The sequence below is a fragment of the Sorex araneus genome, chromosome X (assembly GCF_027595985.1).
Source record: "Sorex araneus isolate mSorAra2 chromosome X, mSorAra2.pri, whole genome shotgun sequence".
In the NCBI taxonomy this organism is placed as follows: Eukaryota; Metazoa; Chordata; class Mammalia; order Eulipotyphla; family Soricidae; genus Sorex; species Sorex araneus.
In genome coordinates, this window is record NC_073313.1 from 147,360,028 (window position 1) to 147,381,384 (window position 21,357).

Consider the following 21,357-nt stretch of genomic DNA (forward strand, 5'->3'; position numbering starts at 1 on the left):
ATGCATCCATGAGTTATTCTACTCAATACCCCATAAGGACCATAAGTTAGCCTCTTAGGTGGAACCTTCACTAGGGCAGCTTAATCAACAGAAACACATTAAACCAGTGAGTCATTAACCCACCTCAATAAATATTACACCAAAAATACGATAGTAACAGTGAGCGTGAACGTCTAAACCACGCAGGTCACAGTGCTAAAGCAACACAGAAACCGACCAAGCTTACTTAGTAAAGATACTAGCCCAGATGACCCCAACAGTAATGAAGTGCTAGATAACCTCTCTGACAAGGAATTTAGAATGGAGTTACTGAAGATGCATAGGGAGCTAAAAGAAGCAATGGAACACACCGCCAATAAGATACAAGAGAATTTGAAAATAGGAAAGGGAAAAATGCAAACAAAATTACAAACATCAATGACAGATCTGAAAAACCTGGTAGGTGAATTGAAAAACTCTGTGAAAGGCCTCAGCAGCAGAGTAACAACTGCTGAGGACAGTATCAGTAAGCTCGAAGATCAAGTGCAGAGACACTCCTAAAAACAGCAAAAAATGGAAAATAGACTCACAATCAGAGAACAGATGTCAAGAGAAGATAGGGATGAAGCAAAGAAGAATTACATAAAAATTATTGGAGTACCAGAGGGACAAAAAACCCTGGCGAAGAAGAAACTGTCAAAGACATCATTACTACGATATTCCCAGAGCTGAAGAACACATGCGACCATACTCAGGAGTCCAGATGGGTACCAGTTAGAAAAAACCCAAATAAAATAACCCAAGACACATCCTGAACAAAATTATGAAAACCTTAGACAGAGAAAAAATTTTGAAAGCAGAAAGATCAAAGAAAGAAATTGCCTATAAAGGAGCATTCGTAAGATTGATAGCTGAATTGCCTGATGAAACGCACAGGGCCGGAAAACAGTGGTGGGAAATAGTAAAAATCTCAATGAAATAAATACCTCACCAAAAATACTGTACCCAACTAGACTCTCATTCATATCAGAAGGAAAAACACAAAGTTTCACAGACAAACAACAGGTCAGGGACTTCATAGACTCAAAACCATGATTACAGGAAAAACTAAACTGGCTGCTTTAAGACAAAACAAGCACCTCAAGTACACCAAATTTCAGCAGAAAGATGAGACAAAACCCCATGACAATAATCTCTCTCAATATCAATGGGCTAAATGCACCAATTAATTGACACAGAGTGGGCAGGATGGATCAGAAAACTGAACCTAATATTCTGCTGCCTGTAAGAAATACATCTGAACAGTCAGAGCAAACACAGACACAAAGTAAAAGGCTGGGAAACAGTTATACAGGCAAACAATTCCAATAAAAAGCTGGGGTGGCTATTCTGGTCACAGACCACATTGATTTCAGACTGAAGAATGTCACAAGAGACAATGAAGACCATTTTTTATTGATCAAGGGATCTGTAGGGCAGGAAGAACTAACACTCCTAAATATATTTATTGTAATATTTATTGAGGTGGGTTACTGACTCATTGGTTTAATGTATTTCTGTTGATTTACGGATTTAAACACTGCTTTATCACCTCTCGTCAGATCAATCAGACTGAAGCTCAGCAAGGATATACTTTATCTGAGGGAAGAAATGGAAGGAAGTGGTTTGGTGGATATATACAGGACACTTCATCCTCAGAAATCTGAATACACTTTCTTCTCAACTGTGTATGGGACATTCTCCAAGATAGACCATATGCTGAGCCACAAAACATGCCTGCATAAAATTAATAAGATAGGGACTTTATCAATGACGAACTTCTCAGACCATGATGCGCTGAAAGTAGAAGTAAATCAAACACACAAACAGAAAATCAAATCAAACAATTGGAAATTAAACAGTTCACTACTGAACAACGATTGACTTACAAAGGAAATCAACACGGAAATAAAAGACTCCTGGAAATGAACAAAAATGAGAACATGAGTTACCAAAACTTATGGGACACAGCAAAAGCTGTATTAAGAGGAAAGTTTATAGCTCTAGAAACATTCATCAGGAAGGAAGAGCAAGCCCAAATAAATACCTAACCTCACAGCTCAAGATCTTGGAGAAGGACCAACAAAAGGAGCCCAACCCGGGCAGGAGGAAGGAAATAATAAAACTCAGAGCAGAAATTAACAAGATGGAAACCCAAAAAAACAATCCGAAAGATCAATGAAACCAAGAGCTGGTTCTTTGAGAAAATATACAAGATCGATAAACCTCTAGCAAGACTCACAAAGAAAGGGAGAAAGAAAATTCTAAAAAACAGAAACAGAAATGAAAAGGGGGGCATTGCTACAGAAACTATAGGAATCCAAAGGAATCTCAAAGATTACTTTGAGAAGATTTATGCCACAGAACAAGAAAACCTTGAGGAAATGATTAACTCCTGGATTCCTTTAGTCTCCCAAGGCTGATCCAAGAAGACCTGGAATACCTGAACAGACCTATCACCATCAATGAAATTGAAACAGTAATAAAAATTCTCCCCAAACACAAAAGTCCTGGTCCAGATGGATTCACTAGTGAATTCCTCCAAGTCTTTAAAGAGGAATTACTCTCAATCCTCTTTAAGTTTTTGCAGGAAATTGAAGTATCAGAAACAGGAGTCATTTCTGAGTGCAAGGGCAGGAGTAACCCCCTTGCACCGCCTGGTGTGACCAAAAAAGCAAAAAAAAAAAAAAAGAAATCATAAAAAATGACTAAGTAGGATTCATCCCAGGGATGTAAGGATAGTTTAACATTCACAAGTCAATCAACATAATTTATCATATCACTAAAAGAAATAATAAAAACTAAATAATCATATCAATAGATGAAGAGAAAGCATTTGACAAGATCCAGCACCCATTTGTGATGAAAACTCTCAGCAAAATGGGCATCAAAGGAACTTCCCTCAATATAGTCAAAGCCAATACCACAAGCCAAGGCAAGCATCATTCTCAATGAAGAAAAACTAAAAGCCTTTCCTCTAAGATCCAGCCCAAGTCAAGGTTGCCCACTTTTGCAACTCTTATTCAATATAGTACTGGAAGTTCTGGCCATTGCAGTTAGGCAAGAAAAGGTATCAAGGGCATACAGATAGGAAAGGAAGAGGTCAAGTTGTCACTATTTGCAGATGATATGATACTATACTTAGAAAACCCTAAGAATCTACAGAAAAGTTCCTAGTAACAATAGGTCTGTATAGTAAAGTGGCAGGCTACAAAATCAACACCCAAAAGTCCATGACTTTCTTATATACAAATAACAAAAGAGAAGAAAGAGATATTTAAAAAAATCCCATTCACAATAGTACCTCAGAAAATCAAGTACCTAGGAACTTAGCCAACGAGGTGAAGGACTAATACAAGGAAAATTCCAAAACACTACTTCAAGAAATAAAAGAGGACATTGGGAAATGGAGACACTTCCATATCTCTCATGGATAGGGAGGATTAACATTATTGGGCTAGACAAGGACCTGCATTCAATATTGACAGAATTCAATATTCTGTCACATATAAGACCACTTAATCTTTGACAAAGGAGCAAGAAATGTGAAGTGGAACAAGGAAAGCCTACTCAATACTGGTGCTGGTAAAATTGGATAGCTCCCTGCAAAAAAAAAAATGAACTCTCACCTCTGCCAAGCACAAAAGTCAGATCAAAGTGGATTGAAGACCTCAATATCAGACATGAATCCATAAAGTACATGGAGGAAAATATAGACAGAACCCTCCTTGACATTGAAGTTAAAAGCATCTTTAATGATGAAATACCACTGACCAAGCAAGTGGAAACAAGCATAAACAAATGGGACTACATCAAATTAAGAAGTTTCTGCACTTCAAGTGAAACAGTGACTAAAATACAGAAAGTCCACAGAATGAAAAACAATATTTACCAATACCCATCTGATAAGGGATTAATAACCAGGATATACAAGACACTAGTAGAATTGTACAAGAAAAAAAGACCTCCATCCCATTCAAAAAAACGGGAGAAGTAATGAACAGAAGCTTCCTAATAAAAGAAATACAAATGGCCAAAAGGCACATGAAAAATGTTCCACATCGCTAATCATCAGACAGATGCAGATCAAAACAACAATGAAATATCATCTCATACCACAGAGTATGGCACACATTCAAAAGAACAAAAGTACCCAGTGCTGGAGTGGATGTGGGGAAAAAAGGGACGCTCCTTCCCTGTTGGTGGGAATGCCGACTGGTCCAGCCTTTCTGGAAAACAAAGTCCATCAAAAACTAGAAATTGAGCTTCCATATGACCCCGCTATACCACTTCTGGGAATATATCCCGAGGATGAAAAAAATACTAGAAATGATATTTGTACCTTTATGTTGCAGCACTGTTCACAGTAGCCAGAATCTAGAAACAATCCCAGTGCCCGAGAACAGACGACTGGTTAAAGAGCTTTGGTACATCTACACAATGCAAAGCTATGCAGATGTTAGGAAAGATAAATTCCTTATGAGATTTCCTTATAAGTGGATTGTCATGGATGGAATAATGCTAAGTGAAATGAATCAGAAATAGAGGACAGACAGAATGACTGCACTCATTTGTGGAATAAAAAATAACATAATATGAGACTGATGCTCAAGGACAGTAGACACAAGGTCCAGGAATATTGCTCCATAATTGGAAGCCTGCCGCATGAGCTGGGGCATAAGGCAGCTGGAAAAGAGAAGGGATCACTAAGTCAATGATGGTTGGAGCAATCATTCTGGATGGGAGATGTGTGCTGAAAGTTAATATAGGATGAAACATGATAGATTCTCAGTATCTGTAATTGCAAACCATTATGCCCCAAAGTAGAGAGAGTATGAGTTAAATTGTCTGCCATAGAAGCAGGCAGAGGGTTGGTATTGGGGGAATACTGGGAAATTGGTAGAATTGGTAGTGGAAAATGTCCACTGATGGAGCGATGGGTGTTTTAACATTGTATGATTGTAAATCAATCATGAAAGCTTGTAACTATATCTCACAGTGATTCAATAAAATAAAATTTTTGAAAAAGAAATACTTCTGATAAATTTGAAGCAAAGATAAACAAATGGGACTACATAAAACTAAGAAACTTTTGCACTTCAAAGGAAGCGTTGAACAATATACAAAAACAGACCATGGAATTGGAAATACTACTTACCTAGGCCTATCAAATAAGGGTTTAACATCAAATATATTAGTTATATTCATCACTAATAGTAAGGGGATGCAAATCAAAACCATGCGATATCATCACAAACTACAGAGAATAACACATATCCAGAAGAACAAGAAAATCAGTGCTGGCCCAGATGCAGAGAGAAAGAAAATTTCATGTTCATTGTTGGTGGGAATGCCTACTCATGCAGCTTTTTATTAATTTTTTATTGAAACACCGTGAGATACAGTTACAAACTCTCATGATTAAGCTTCAGTCATACAATGATCTATCACCCATCCCTCTACCAGTGTATATTTTCCACCACCAATGTTCCCAGTATTACTCCTGCCACCCCCACCCAATCCCAACCCCTGCTTCTGTGGCAGGCACTTTCCTTCTTACTTTCTTTCTGTATCACTGTAATCCCGTTTTTCATCGATTTACTCGAGTGGGCACCAGTAATGTCCCTATTCCTCCTAGCCCTGAGATTTTAGCAATCTCTCCTTACTCATCTTTCCCAACGATTGGAGGCTCTTGCAGGGTCAGGGGAATGAGATCTATCTATCGTTACTGTTTTTTGGCATATCAAATACTCCACGGGTAGCTTGCCAGACTCTACCCTTGCAGGCGGGATATTCTCGGTACCTTGCCGGGCTCTCCGAGAGGTATGTATGTGTGTGTATATATATATATATATATGTATATACACATATATGTATATGTGTGTGTATATATGTATACATACATATATATGTGTATATACATATATACATTTTGGAGAAACTAAGGAAGTTTCTCCAAAGCCACAGAAATCATTTTTAAAAAGAGTTGTTACTAGATCACATTTCAGGGTTTAATTTCTTTCTTCACATTCATTAAGGACTAATGGAGTGGCTGGAGCCATAGCACAGTGGGTAGGGCATTTGCCTTGCACGTAGCCAACCCGCGTTCGATTCCCAGCATCCCATATGGTCCCCTGAGCACCGCCAGGAGTAATTCCGGAGTGCAAAAGCCAGGAGTAACCCCTGTGCATTGCCGGGAGTGACCCAAAAAGCCAAAAATAAAAAGGATTAATGGAGAGTTAAGAGCTCTAAGGCAAGCACATCACTTGCATTATGTCATTTACTCCTCCAAGACACCTACATGATGTGTTATAAATGCATTATGTATTTTTAAAAGCAAATCTCAACAATGACCTGAAAATTATTACCTGTTGGTCAAAGTTTCCTAAAAGAAAATGCTTTCTTATTTTTTAATTCAATATGGCTTTGACCTTATTTGCAGCTTTACTTGAAATCTATAAACTAAATTTGAGGTCTAAACATTTCAAATCATCTTCACATGTGAACTGGTCCATTTTCTCCTCTATATTATTGGAAACATGTGGGAAATAACATTTTATTCACATGTTTAATAGTAATATACTACCTGCAGGAATTGTAATGGGCTTTAGATCAGACAGGCTCTTCCCCTTGACTCTAGAACCAGCTCCACGCTCAATCCCAATCTTCGCAGGGAAAGATTCCATCGTAGCACAGTGATACAGTGATACAGTCTATTTTCAGCATGCAGCTTCCATTCTGAACGATCCCTCCAACCATCATTTACTTAATGACCTCTCCTCCATCTAAACTGCCTTTTCCCCCAGCACGTGAGGCATGCTTCCAAACCGTGGAGCGATACTGCCTTAGCTGTTAGTCTCATTTTATGTTATTGTATATTCCACAAATGAATGAAGTCATTCTATGCCTGTCTCTCTCTTTCTGATTAATTTCACTTAGCATACACTCCATGTCCATCCACTTATATACAAATTTCAGGACTTTGTCTTTTCTAACAGCTGAATAGTATTTTATTGTGTAGATGCACCAAAGTTCCTTTAATTAGCCATCTGTTCTCAGGCACTTGTGTTTTTTCCAGATTCTGGTTATTCTGAACAATACTGCAATTTACATTTAAGTGCAGATGTCATTTCTACTGTTTTTTGTATCTCTAGGATATATTCCCAGAAATGGTATTGGTAGGTCATATGGGAGCTCAAATTCTAGTTTTTGGAGGCATGTCCATATTGTTTACCACAAGGGCTGGACCAGTAGGCATTCCCAACAATGAATAAGGATCCTTTCTCCCCAGATCTGTGCCAGCATTGGTTGTTCTTGTTCTATTTTATGTGTGCCAGTTTCTGTAGTGTAAGATGACATCACATTGTTGTTTTTATTTGCATGCCCTGATGATTAGCTAAGTCCAGTATTTTTTTCATGTTGCCATTTACATTTCTTTTTTTGAGGAAACTTCTGTTCACTTCTCCCCGGTTTTTGATTGTTTTGGAGGTTTTTTCTCATAAAGTTCTACAAGTGTCTTGTGTATCCTAGATATTAAGCCCTATCTGATGGATATTGATTAAGTAATTTTTCCCATTTCGTGGGCTCTCTCTGTATTTTGGTCACTGTTTCTTTTGAGGTGAAGAAGCTCCTTAGTTTATGGCGATCCTATTTGTTTATATTTGTTTCCACTAGCTTGGTCAGTTGTGTCTCATCCTTAAAGATGCCTTCAACTTTAATATCATTGAGGGTTCTGTCTACATTTTTCTACATGTACCTTATGGATTCAGGTTTGGTATAGAGGCATTTAAGCCATTTTGTTCTTGGCATTAGACTGAGGTATGAGTTCATTATTTTTTGCATGTAGCTGTTGAGTTTTCCCAGCATTGCTTGTTGAAGAAGCTTTCCTTGCTCCACTGCACATTTATTGCTCCTTTATCCAATATTAAGTAAGCATATACTTGAGAGTCTGTTTGAGAATATTCCAACTCTGCTCCATGGTCTGTGGATCTGTTTCAAGTCCAATACCATGCTGTTTTAATTACTAATGCTTTCTAGTACAGTTTTCAATTGGGGAAGATAATGCTATCCATTTTCTTTTTCTCAGGGATTGCTTTAGCTATTCATGGGAGTTTACTGGTCCATATGAATTTCAGAAGTGTTTTGTATGGGGGCTGGAGCCATAGCACAGCGGGTAGGGCATTTTCCTTGCACGCGGCTGACCCGGGTTCGATTCCCAGCATCCAATATGGTCCCCTGAGCACCGCCAGGGGTGATTACTGAGTGAAGAGCCAGGAGTAACCCCTGAACATCGCCGGGTGTGATCCAAAAAGCAATAACAATAATAATAATAATAATAATAATAATAATAATAATAATAAACCATAATAAAAAGATCATGGGTATCCTCATAGGGACTGCTTTTCTTATGTATAATGCTTTGGGGAGTATTGCCATTTTGACAATGCTAATCCTCCTGATCCATGAGCTGGGGATGTGTCTCCATTTCCTAGTGTCCTTTTTTATTTCTTGAGGTAGTGTTTTGTAGTTTTCCTTGTATAGGTCCTTCACCTCTTTAGTTAAGCTGATTCCAAGGTATTTGATATCCTGAGGCACTATTTTGAACGGAATTGTTTTCTTAATATCTCTTTCATTATTTATATATAAGAAAGCCATGGCCATTCTCTGCTCTGATGAGATCCGGAGCAGCCGCGCAAGAAAACGGCCCCTCTGCTCTTAAAGACTATGATCCGGGAGGCCTACTAGCCCATTTTGGCACCCAGCAGCTTCTTATAGAAATGCATCTAGACTGTGAACTGAGCTAAAATATCATAAATGCAAAACCGCGCGGCTGCTGTCGCGGCTGCGAGAGCTCACGTAATCTTCATTCTCGGCAATGGAAAACAAATTATGAAATGATGCCTTTTCAGCAGGTTTGATTGTTGGGGGGGAATTCCAAATAATAATAGTGAGTTCTCTGTTGAAATATTGAAAGTATTAAAAGTATAGAGAGAATAAAGCGAAGCTCATTAGACACTCAGGTAGGGGTTGGTTGTGGTGGGGGTATATTTGGGTTCTCGGTTTTGTAACATGTGCACTAGTGAAAGGGATGGGGGTTTGATCATTAAATGACTGAGACTTAAACCTGAAAGCTTTGTAACTTTTTTCACGGTGATTCAATAAAATAAAAATTTAAAATTAAAAAAAAGAAAACCATGGAATTTTGGGTGTTGATTTTGTAGCCTGAAACTTTTCTATACAAACCTATTTTTCTAAGAGCTTTTCTGTAGAGTCTTTAGGATTTTTTAAGTATAGTACCATGGAATTTGCAAATAATGACAGCTTGACATCTTCATTTCCTGTCTAGATACACTTGATATGTTTTTCTTGCCAAACTGCTATGGCAAATACTTCCATTACTATACTGAATAGAAGTGGTGTGATTGGTCAACATAGTATTGGCGCTTGATGCTAAAGGATAGGCTCTCATTTTCTCCCTGTTGAGAATAATGCTTGTTGTGGACTTGTGGAAGATGACTTTGGCAATATTGACAAAAATTCCTTTGACTCCAATTTTGCTGAAAGTTTTTTTTTATCACGAATGGGTACTGGATCTTGTCATATGCCTTCTTTGCATCTATTGATATAATCATATGGTTTTTATATTTCCTTTTATTGATATGGTGTACTATGTTGATTGAGTTGTGAATGTTAAACCATCCTTGCATTCCCAGGATGAATCCTAATTGGTCATGGTGTATTAACTTTTTGATGAGGCTTTGGATTCTACTGCTTGTATTTTGTTGAGGATCTTTGCGTCTATATTCTTCAGGGATATCTTCTGGTAATTATCTTTTTTTTGTGCTGTCCCTGACTGCTTTTGGTATGAGAGTGATATTTGCCTCATAGACACTGTTTGGAATTGTGCTTTATCTTCAATTTCTTGTAAAACCTTTAACATGACTAGATGTAAGTCCTTTTCTAAGATTTGGAAGAATTCACTAGTGAATCCATATGGTACAACCTTTTGAAAAACAATATATAGACATTCTTCAAAAAATTAGTAAGTAATTGAGTTCCTATTTTACCCAGCAATACCGCTTCTGGGAATCTACCCTTGGGGCCCAAAAACATCCAGAAAAATTTCCATATGCATTTATATGTACAACTCAGCACTATTTGCAATAGCCCGAGTCTGAAAACAACCCAAGCGCCCCAAACAGATGACTGGATAAAGAGACTGTACATCTATGCAATGGAATAGTGTGCATTTATATTATATAGAAAAATAAAAGCATTAAATAAGTGGATGAACATGGAGTATATCATGCTGAGTAAAATGAGTCAGGAGTGGAACAGATATAGAATGACTGCATTCATTCATTGGGATACAAAAAGTAGTGTGAGACTAATATCAATGGCCAGGGAAAACAAGGGCCAGTAGGACTGTTCAATTATTGAATCCTTGCCAAAATTGTTTAGGAACTGAAGAACAATTAGGATAGGGAAGGAACAATATGACAATAATACTTGGAAACGATTACTTTGGACAGAAACTGAGTGGTGAAACTAAGTATAGGTAAAGGGATATACCTGATAACCTGTATCAGTATCTATATTGCAAACCATAATGCCCCAAAAGAAAGACACAGAGAGAGAGAAAGAGATAAAGAAGAAATATACCTACCATAGATGCAGGCGGGAGTGGGCATGGGAGGGAAACTTGGGACATTGGTGGTGGGAAACGCACACTAGTGAAGGAATGGGTGTTGGAACAGTAGATGACTGAAACCTTATAATGAACAACTTAGTAACTCTGTAATCCTACTGTGATTCAATTTTAAAAATGAATCATTCTTAAAGGCTCATGGGGAAAATGTTCAATATTGTTCAATATTGTTTACCATATTGGATGTGCAAATCAAAACAACAGAGAATCTTTTACCTCTGGGAATGTTGCATGTCAAAAATATGTAAATATGGTAGTGAGGGTATTTTTTAAAAAAACCCTCATACAATATTGATGGAAATGTAAAATTATTTACTCAACAGTAAATATAATATAGGCTTTCTCAAAAATTAAAATAAAAAAAGAGATTTACAATAATAGTTGGAAATTATCTTTTTGGACAGGAACTGCGTTGAAAGTAGGTAAAGGATATACATGATAACCTTCCAGTATCCGTATTGCAAACTGTAAGACCTAAAAGGAAATAGATAAAGTTAGAAACAGAAATATAAAGTTTGTGTGTATGTGAGAGAGAGAGAGAATAAAAGTGTCTGCCAAAGACGCAGGCAGGGGTGGGTGGGAGGGAAACTGAGGACATTGGTGGTGGGACATATTCACTGGTGAGTGGATGGGTGTTGGACTGAAACCCAATCATGAACAACATTGTAAATGTCTATTTAACTGTAATTCAATTAAAAATAGTAAAAAATAAAAAACACAGATTTACCATATTACCCAGTAATTTCAATGCTAGATATATATATATATATATATATATATATATATATATATATATATAGAGAGAGAGAGAGAGAGAGAGAGAGAGAGAGAATTTAGAAACATTATTTTGACATAATGTGAATGTCTATGCTCACTTCAACTATTTACAGGATCCAAGTTTTGGAAACAATCCCAGTGCCCACTTATGGACAAGTTTATAAATTATATGGTTATTGAGCAATGCAATAATAAAATAATCACTTTATCACTGTCATCCTGTTGATCATCGATTTGCTCAAGTGGGCCCAGTAAGTCTCCATTCATCCTAGCCCTAAGATTTTAACATCCTCTCTTTACTCGTCCTTCCAAACGGTGGTGCCGCATTGGAGGCTCTTCAGGGTCAGGGGAATGAGACTCATCATTATTACTGTATTTGGCATATTGAATAAGTCAGGGAGAGCTTGCCAGACTCTGTCATGTGGGCAGGATGCTCTCAGTACCTTGCAAGGTTCTCTGAGAGGGAGAATGAGGCTGCGAATGTGGCCGTGCACTTCCAGGAGTGCTGTTTTATAGTTATTGTTTTATAGTCTCTGGATCTTGACTGTTGATGGGATTAGGTGGCACTGGGGACAGTTTGTGGGTGTGACTGCCTAGCTACTGGAAAATGTAGAATATGGGTGGAAGAGGCCCAGTCCGATCTGATCAGCCTTGTTGATCTCTGCCCCCGGTCGCACAACTGGGTTCCTCTGCCAGTTCCTTCATGCGTGAGACTCATCCAAACGTGTGGAGAGGGTCCTTGAACATGGCATTGGCTGGATTCCAGAGATCTTCGGCTGCCAGGGCTCTGCTCGGGGCAGAGAGTGCTAGCAATTCAGTGAAGAAATCTTCTCCCAGGGTTATGTAAATCTGAAGTATAAGAAACCTCTGGATCAGTCCAAAGATTTGTTTAGTCTCCAAGGATTTGTTTAGTCTCCTTTGACAACTGAATTTTGTTTGTTTAGCTGCTGCCTTCCAGAACAAACACAAAACTTTTAACTTCTTCATCAAATGCTTTCCACATTACAGACGGACTGCCAAGGATATTCCATTTGGCTCCAGGATTTTTCCCGTGAGCACTAAAGATTTCAACAAATGCACCACCCTGGTACTCATTTTTAAACATTCCCTCAGTGGGGCGTGAGGCTGAAGGGACACAAGAGTTCAAGGCTTCCTGGGAGTGGCGGACCCTGTCCGGTTCTTCTCAGCCCCTCGTCAGCTGCACTGCCCTGATGGTTTATTTAAATTTATTATAAAATAATAAATAGATGAAAAATCTGCTCCTAATATTTGAGCAGTACTGTAAACCAACATTAACTTAAAAACAAAAATAAAAACAGGATGCACGTAATCCCTTACAGCTTCATTTTTTTTTTGGGGGGGCTAGGGACAAAAAATTAAAAGAAATAAATGTCAATCAACTTTTATAAATTTCAAATGAACTAAGTCAGAATAATTTATGATAAAGGGAAGAATGTTTAAAATGTAGACAAGTAATATCAAAAACAATGGCAATGTTAAGCAAATCAATATACCAAACTATCCCATCATCTCAATGATACCTTCAGTAATTTGCTATTCATTTATAGCCAACCTACCTTTACTATATCCTCCTTATATTATCACTGCTCATGTATATAAATATATAGATTTGTTTAGTCTCCTTTGACAACTGAAATTTGTTTAGCTGCTGCCTTCCAGGACAAACACAAAACATTTAACTTCTTTATCAAACTCTTTCCAAATTACAGATGGACTGCCAAGGATATTCATGTATGTACATACATATCTCATATATATACATAGATATACATAGATGTACATAGATATATATGCTCATATATAGAGATATATGTATATTATTCCATATGTGTTTTATTTATTTTACCTTTTATGTGCTTTATTTTTATGTTGATTTTTTTCCATTTAGAAGTATAATTTAAATGCACATGGCATTGTTTGGTGTATCATCTCATATGAATACAACAAAAGAAAAAATGGTTTTCTTTATAATGAGAACACCTCATCGCTTCTCGGCCTTTTGGCTAAGATCTAGTGTATAATAAGAACACTTAGGATTTACATTCCCAATGAGTCTCAATAATACTATGTAACAGTGTACACTATAGTCATGTAGGATAACATGGAGTTTGTCCTTTTAGCCTTGCCTTAGGGAACTTAGTTTACCTTAGAGCAATGGCCTTTCTGTATGGACACAGGAAGACAGTTAATAATATGCTTTATAACTTGGGAGCTGATTGACTCCAATAATATTTACTCCCAGGCATCTGCTTTCTCAACTCAGTTGCCCTTAGTTCCTAGCACCCAAAAAGCAGGGTCCCGAAGAGGGATGGAATGGACCCAGGACAAGCTGTGAGCTACTCAGGCATCGAAATGGGCCAGGCCAAAGTGCCACAATACTCAACTATAAGTTGAGGGCATGATCATGGACAATGCTGTCATGATCCAAAGGTAAAAGAGACTAAGACGCTCTGGGGTTAGGAAGATTAACCTGGCCTGAGGACTGTGGTCTGGAATGTATAGTGAGATGTCCTCAAGAAGAACCAAACTTTAAGTTTATATCTCTTACTGTGCTCATACAGAATGACATTGCTAGAAATATTAGAAGTAGATTCACTATAACTATTTAAGCAGATTACTAGCTCACACCCTGACACTCCCTTGTTTGGAATCACACCCTTGAGCAGATCTCCTTAGATGAGATTTTGTTAATCTCCTCAAGAAATGGTCTTACCCTTCTTTGTTGATTTGTTGATGTTAAACCAACCTTTGTGCTATTACCCTATGCAATTTGCTATATAAACTAAGACTGTGGGGCAGAGAGGAGACAGAAGACAGGGGAGATAGAAGAAGATCCAGAGAGAGATCCAGAACCAGGAGAGAAGCAGAGAGAGAGAACGAAATAAACTGATTGAGCAACCGGTTTGGTCTTCTTCCTTTCGTTGTCGCCTGCCCTTGACCAACAGCCACACACAGTGGTTCCAGAGCACCAAACGCGGGCAGTGAGACAGAGCCACCCCGAGAGTCTGTGAGTGCCTTAGTTTTTCACAGTCATCATGTATATATTATATCCCCAATACTTATTTATTTTGCAAATGAAACCTTGCATTTTTACCAAATTTATTCAATTCCATAAACACTACATCACAAGTCAATTAACCACAAATGTGATTTAATTTTTTATGAATTTAATTTTGCTTAACATGGTTTTGATAATAAATCTAAATGAGATCAGACAGTATTTGTCCTTTACGTGTTTCAGTTAGCAAAGTCTCTCAAGGTACATCAATGCAAACCAAGTGGCAAAATTTATTTTCTTTCTTTTTTTGTGTGATTGGATAAATGTTCTATTTCATTGCATGTTAGTATAGCTTTGTTATCTTGGCTATTGCAAAAATTTTTGATCTTATGACGAAGTTTGTTTTCTCTCCCCACTCTATAAGGTAATCTGAACACTGTTAGTTTTGATACCAAGTACAGAGTCAGGTGTATACCTCAAGTACCACTGGGTGTGGCCCTAGGACAAAAAGAAATTGTTATGAACATGGGAGTGTAGATATCTATTCAGCATAATGCTTTTATTCCTTTATAATGTGCACCAAAAACAGCTTCTGGATCATATATTAGTTCTGTTATTCAATTTTTGGAGAAACTGACATATTATTTCCCTTATTGGCTGTACAAGTTCACAAAGAAGTGCAACATAGTATGTGTTAACATTTGTTTTGTCTTTGTAACGGCTATCCTAAACTGGCCTGAATTGTAGTATAGGTCATTTTTCAATACTTAATGATGCCAAGCATATTAACCATATTAATATATAGGATATTTTATTATATTTTTGTTAAACTATTAAGTTAATTTCCTCTTTTCTAAAACTAGATTATTTGAACTGGAGAGTAGTACATTGGGTAGGGCACTTGCCTTGAATTTGACCAACCTGGGTTGGATCCCAGCACCCCAAATGGTTCCTCAATACTCCCCAAAGATATAACTTGCATTTTTTACATGTGAAAGGTTTTGTTTTCTTCTGTTGGCAATTTGCTTTACTGCATATAAGCCTTATGGCTTTATGCAGTCTTCATTTCTTTTCTGTGTTTTAGATGTCTAATAAGAAATAATTACAAAGATACATGCTTTGGAGCATGTCTCCATGGAAAGGATTTTTCCCAGTGTTTTATTCTAGAATTGTTTTAGCTCTTATATTTAAGTATTTTATCAATTTGAGATGTCTCTTGGAGTAAAATAGAGATGTAATTTACTCTTTTCATGGAATTACCCTATTTTCCAGCATTATCAACTAAAATATTTGCTTTCCTCAGTTACGCATTTTTGGTTCTTGTCAAGTGTTAATTCAGTATATATGCATGTTTTCCCCTGGGTTCCTTATTATTTTCCAATGTTCTTTATCAGTTTTCATATAACTGCAGTACATTTATGTTTCTTAAAACAGTATAGTTTGAAGTCAGGAAAGGTAACGAGTACCAATTTGATCTTTCTTCTCAAGAATACTTTTCCTATTCAGTGACTCGTTTCCAAATGAATTTTAGATTTTTTCTACTGTAAAATCATTTCAATGATATTTTGATGGGTTTTGAATCTATAAATTTTCATAGTGTAGACATACTATTGTTATACTAATACAAGGAATTAGGTATATGTCTTATTTAGTTTCAAGCTCATTCTTAAATATTTTTTATTTATTTAATTTTTGAGGCTATTGCAAGAATTTTTTAAAAAAATTGTGCATGATGATTTACTATGGTATTATCAGTATACTTTCAGGTAAATGGTATTCCACATTTACACCCACCACAACATGTCAGCAGCCTATCACAAGAGTTCCTAGCAAACCATCTTCCACTTCAAAAAATTGATAAATAATAAGAAATATTGTTATGTTTGGGTGACATGTTTACAATTCTGTCAATGTTTATGTATTTTTTGGTTTCTTTTTCTTTCATGATTTTGGTACACACCTAGAAATGTTCAGGTTAGTTATTCCTCTAGCTTTCTGCTCAGAGATCATACCGGGGAAACTTTAGCAGTGCCAAGGACCGAATCAGGATTAGATACATACAAAACTCCTTAACCACTGTACTATCTCTCAGATGTGTTCTATATTTTATGTACAAATTTATCTCCCCACATTGCCACGAAGGTTCACAATCCCTCCCACCAGTGGCCCTGCATTACATCAAGACTACTTCATCATTTTCTACCTCTCATTACCTCCCTTACTTGGCACTTGTAATTCTGTAATCTGGGGCAAGTTTTTGCCACCAAATGAAACCTTTAATTTTCTTGTCTTTATTATTTGTAAACACAGATAAACAGATCATCCAACACTTGTCCTTCTTTTGACACAATTTGCTTAATATATCATCCATCCCACAGAAGTTGCAACAAACTCCATGACTTCTGATTTCTTATAATTGTGAGTATTCTGTTGTGCATATTTTCCACAAATTCTTGAACCATTCATAATTTATTTATTTGATAGTATGTATTACATAAATTTACTTGTGTATCCTCCTTACATGCCTGGAATAATTCCCACTTAATCATGATATTATTTACTTCATATACTTTGGATTATGTTTGCTAAGTCTTTGTTGATGATTGTTTAATCAAAATTCATGTGGGATATAAGTATTAAATTATCTTTTAAAGCAGTATGTTTATTTTTGGAATTAAAGTAACTGTTCACTTTGTATATTTTAGGAAAGATACCTGTTGATTAGATATTGTGGAAGAGCTTGTTAAAGATAAGTGACAAGTCTTAGTATGTTTCAGGCGGCAATTCACTAGTGAACCAATCCTGGTATTTTGTTCTTGTGAAACTCTCAAGTAATGCTTCCATGTATTTGCTGTTTGTTGGTCTTTTCAGGTTTCCTACATCCTCACATTCAATCATTGGATTTTGCATCATCCTAGGAATTCATCCATTTAGTTTCAGTCCTCCAATTTTGCGATATAAATGTATTCCAGAATCTGATTATGATATTTATATTTCTTAGAGGTCCGTTGTATGTACTTAACTTTCTTTTACAAAATAAATCACCACAAGATACATAGTTACAAAGTTAGTCATTGGGTTTCACTCATACAATGTTCCAACATGCAGTCCTTCACAGTGTGCTTCTCTGATTACCAATGCCCCAGTTCAGTTTCCCTCCATTCATCCCCAACTTGCTTTTATAACACACTATCCTCTATCCAGCACCATTTGTTAAAGAGGCTTTCCTTGCTCCACTTCACATCTCTTGCTCCCTTATCAAAGATTAGATAACCATACATTTGGGGTTTCTTAGTAGAGGCTTTAGGCTTCTCTAGGTATAGTAGTCCACCCTGTTCCATTGGTCTGCGGCTCTGCCTTTCTTCCAGTACCATGCTGTTTTAATTGTTACTGCTTTGTAATAAAGTTTGAGGTTGGGGAGGGTGATGCCTCCTATCGTATTTTTCCCAAGAATTGTTTTAGCTATTGGTGGACGTTTGTTGTTCCATATGAATTTTAGGATTTTTTGATAGGTTTCTTTGAAGGATGTCATGGGTATCCTTATAGGGATCGCGTTGAATCTGTATAATGCTTTGGGGAGTATTGCCATTTTGAAAATATTGATTCTCCCTATACACAGGCAGGGTGTATGTTTCCATTTCCTCATGTCCCCTTTTATTTCATGGAGTAGCGTTTTATAGTTTTCTTTGTAGAGGTCTTTTACTTCCTTGGTTAAGCTGATTCCGAGGTACTTGATTTTCAGGGTCACGATTGTGAATGGGATTGCTTTTTTCGTGTCCCTTTCCTCTGCCTCATTGTTTGTATATAGGAAGGCCATGGATTTTTGGGCATTGATTTTGTAGCCTGCAACTTTACTGTATAAGTCTATTGTTTCTAAGAGTTTTTTAGTAGAGGCTTTAGGCTTCTCTAGGTATAGTATCATATCGTCTGCAAATACTGAGAGTTTGATTTCTTCCTTTCCTATCTGGATGCCCTTAATCTCTTTTTCTTGTCTAATAGCTATCGCAAGTACTTCCAGTACTATACTGAAGAGAAGTGGTGAGAGTGGGGATCCTTGTCTTGTGCCTGATCTTAGAAAAAAGGCCCTCAGTTTTTCCCCCGTTGAGGATAATGCTTGCTGTAGGCTTGTGGTAGATGGCTTCGACTATCTTGAGGAAAGTTCCTCCAAACCCCGTTTTGGTGAGGGTTTTCATCATGAAAGGATGTTGTATCTTGTCAAATGCTTTCTCTGCATCTATTGATATGATCATATGGTTTATATCTTTCCTTTTGTTGATATGATGGATTATGTTGTTTGATTTCCGAATGTTAATCCATCCTTGCATCCCCCGGATAAATCCCACTTGGTCATGATGTATGATCTTTCTGATGAGTTGTTGGATCCTATTTGCTAATATTTTGTTGAGAATAGTCGCATCGATGTTCATCAGGGATATTGGTCTATAATTTTCTTTCTTAGTGGTGTCTTTGTTTGCTTTTGGTATTAGGGAGATGTATGCTTCATAGAAAATGTTTGGGAGAGTTCCTGTTTTTTCAATTTCCTGGAAAAGCTTGAGGAGAACTGGCAACAGGTCTTCTTTAAATGTTTCGAAGAATTCACCAGTGAAACCGTCTGGGCATGGGCTTTTGTTTTGGGGGAGATTTTTGATTACAGTTTCAATTTCCTTAACATTGACGGGTCTATTCAGGTAATACAAGTCTTCTTTGTTCAGTCTTGGGAGATTGTAGGTGTCAAGGAATTCATCCATTTCTTTTAGGTTCTCCTGCTTTGTGGCGTATAAACCTTCAAAGTAGTCTCTAGTGATCTTTTGAATCTCACTGGTTTCTGTTATGATGTCCCCCTTTTCATTTCTGATTCGATTTATTAGGGTTATCTCTCTTTCTTTCTTTGTGAGTCTTGCTAGCGGTTTATTAATCTTATTTATTTTCTCGAAGAACCAGTTCTTTGTTTCATTGATCTTTTGGATTGTCTTTTTGGTTTCCATGTCATTAACTTCTGCTCTAATTTTTATTATTTCTTTCCTTCGGTCTTGTTTGGGTTCCTTTTCCTGGTCCTTTTCTAAGGTCTTGAGCCATGAAGTCAAGCTATCTATGTGGGCCCTTTCTTCCTTCCTGAGGAATGCTTGGAGAGCTATAAATTTTCCCCTTAACACGGCTTTAGTTGCGTCCCATAGGTTTTGGTAGCTCGTGTCTTCATTCTCATTTGTTTCTAAGTATCTTTTGATTTCTTCCTTGATTTCCTTCCTGACCCACTCATTGCTCAACATTGAGTTGTTTAATTTCCAGGTGTTTGATTTCCTTCTCTGTGTCGGTGAGTGGTTAGCTTGTATCTTCAGCGCATCGTGGACTGAAAAGATGGTTGATACAATTTCTATTTTTCCAATTCTATTGAGGTATGTCCTGGGGCCCAGTACATGGTCTATTTTAGAAAACGTTCCTTGTGCACTGGTAAAGAATGTGTATTCTTTCTTTTGGGGGTGTAAAGCCCTGTATAGGTCTATTAGACCTCTCTCTCCATTTCTTCTTTCAGAGTCAGTGTTTCCTTGCTGAGTTTTGTTCTTGTTCATCTATCCAGAGGTGATAAGGTGGTATTGAAGTCTCTGACTACTAATGTGCTGTTAGTGATGTCCTCTTTGAAGTCTGTTAGGAGTTGTTTTAAGTATTTAGCCGGTTGTTCATTGGGTGCGTATACGTTTAAGAGTGTGATTTCCTCCTGTTTTACATATCCCTTGATGAATAGAAAGTGGCCTTCACTGTCCCTTCTAATCTTTTTCAACCTGAAATCTATATTATCACATACTAGGATGGCCACTCCAGCTTTTTTAAGGGAGTTGTTTGCTTGCAGGATTGTTTTCCATCCTTTGACTTTGAGTCTGTGTTTACTCTGTTTGTTCAGGTGTGTTTCTTGCAAGCAACAGAATGTTAGGTTTAATTTCCGGATCCATTTTGCCACTCTGTGTCTCTTGATAGGTGAATTTTGGCCGTTGACATTGAGAGAGATTATTGTGATGGGGTTTTGTGTCATCTTTCTGTGGGGTTTGTTGTTCTTATGGGGCTCCTCCTTGTCTTACAGTAGCCCCTTTTGACATTCTTTCAAGTTTGGTTTTGAGTCTATGAAGTTCCTGAGCTGTTGTTTGTCTAAGAAATAGTGTATGGTTCCCTCAAGTTTGAGTGAGAGTTTAGCCGGAGAAAGTATTCTTGGTGAGGCGTTCATTTCGTTGAATTTTTTCACTATGTCCCACCATTGTCTTCGGGCTCGGAGGGTTTCCTCTGATAGGTCTGCTGTAAATCTGAGCGGTGCTCCATTGTATGTGATTTCCTTCTTTGACCTTGCTGCTTATAGAATTGTGTCTCTATCCACAGCATCCGCCATTCTGACTATGATATGCCTTGGAGTCTTTTTATTTGGGTCTCTTTTTGCTGGCACTCTTCGGACTTCTTGTATCTGGATGCCTGCCTTCTCCAGCTCTGGGAATTTCTTAGTAATGATGTCTTTGACTATGTTTTTTTCATTGGGGTTACTTCCCTGTGGTTCTGGTAGTCCAATGATTCTTATGTTGTTCCTCTTGAAGTCATCCCCCAGGGCTCTGATTTGCTCTATAGCCATTTGAGGTCTTTCGCCATTATTTGTTGTTGTCTGTAAGCTTTCTGCAGCTCATCCTCAAGCTCACTGATTCTGTCTTCGGCTGCAGTCATTCTACTGTTGAGGGCATCTACTGTGATTTTTAATTCATCTACCATTTCCTTTATTTGTTTGACTTCCGTTCGTAGGTTTGAAATTTCTGCTCTCATTTCTTCCTGAATTTTTTTGGTAGATCGTTCCAGTGATTCATTC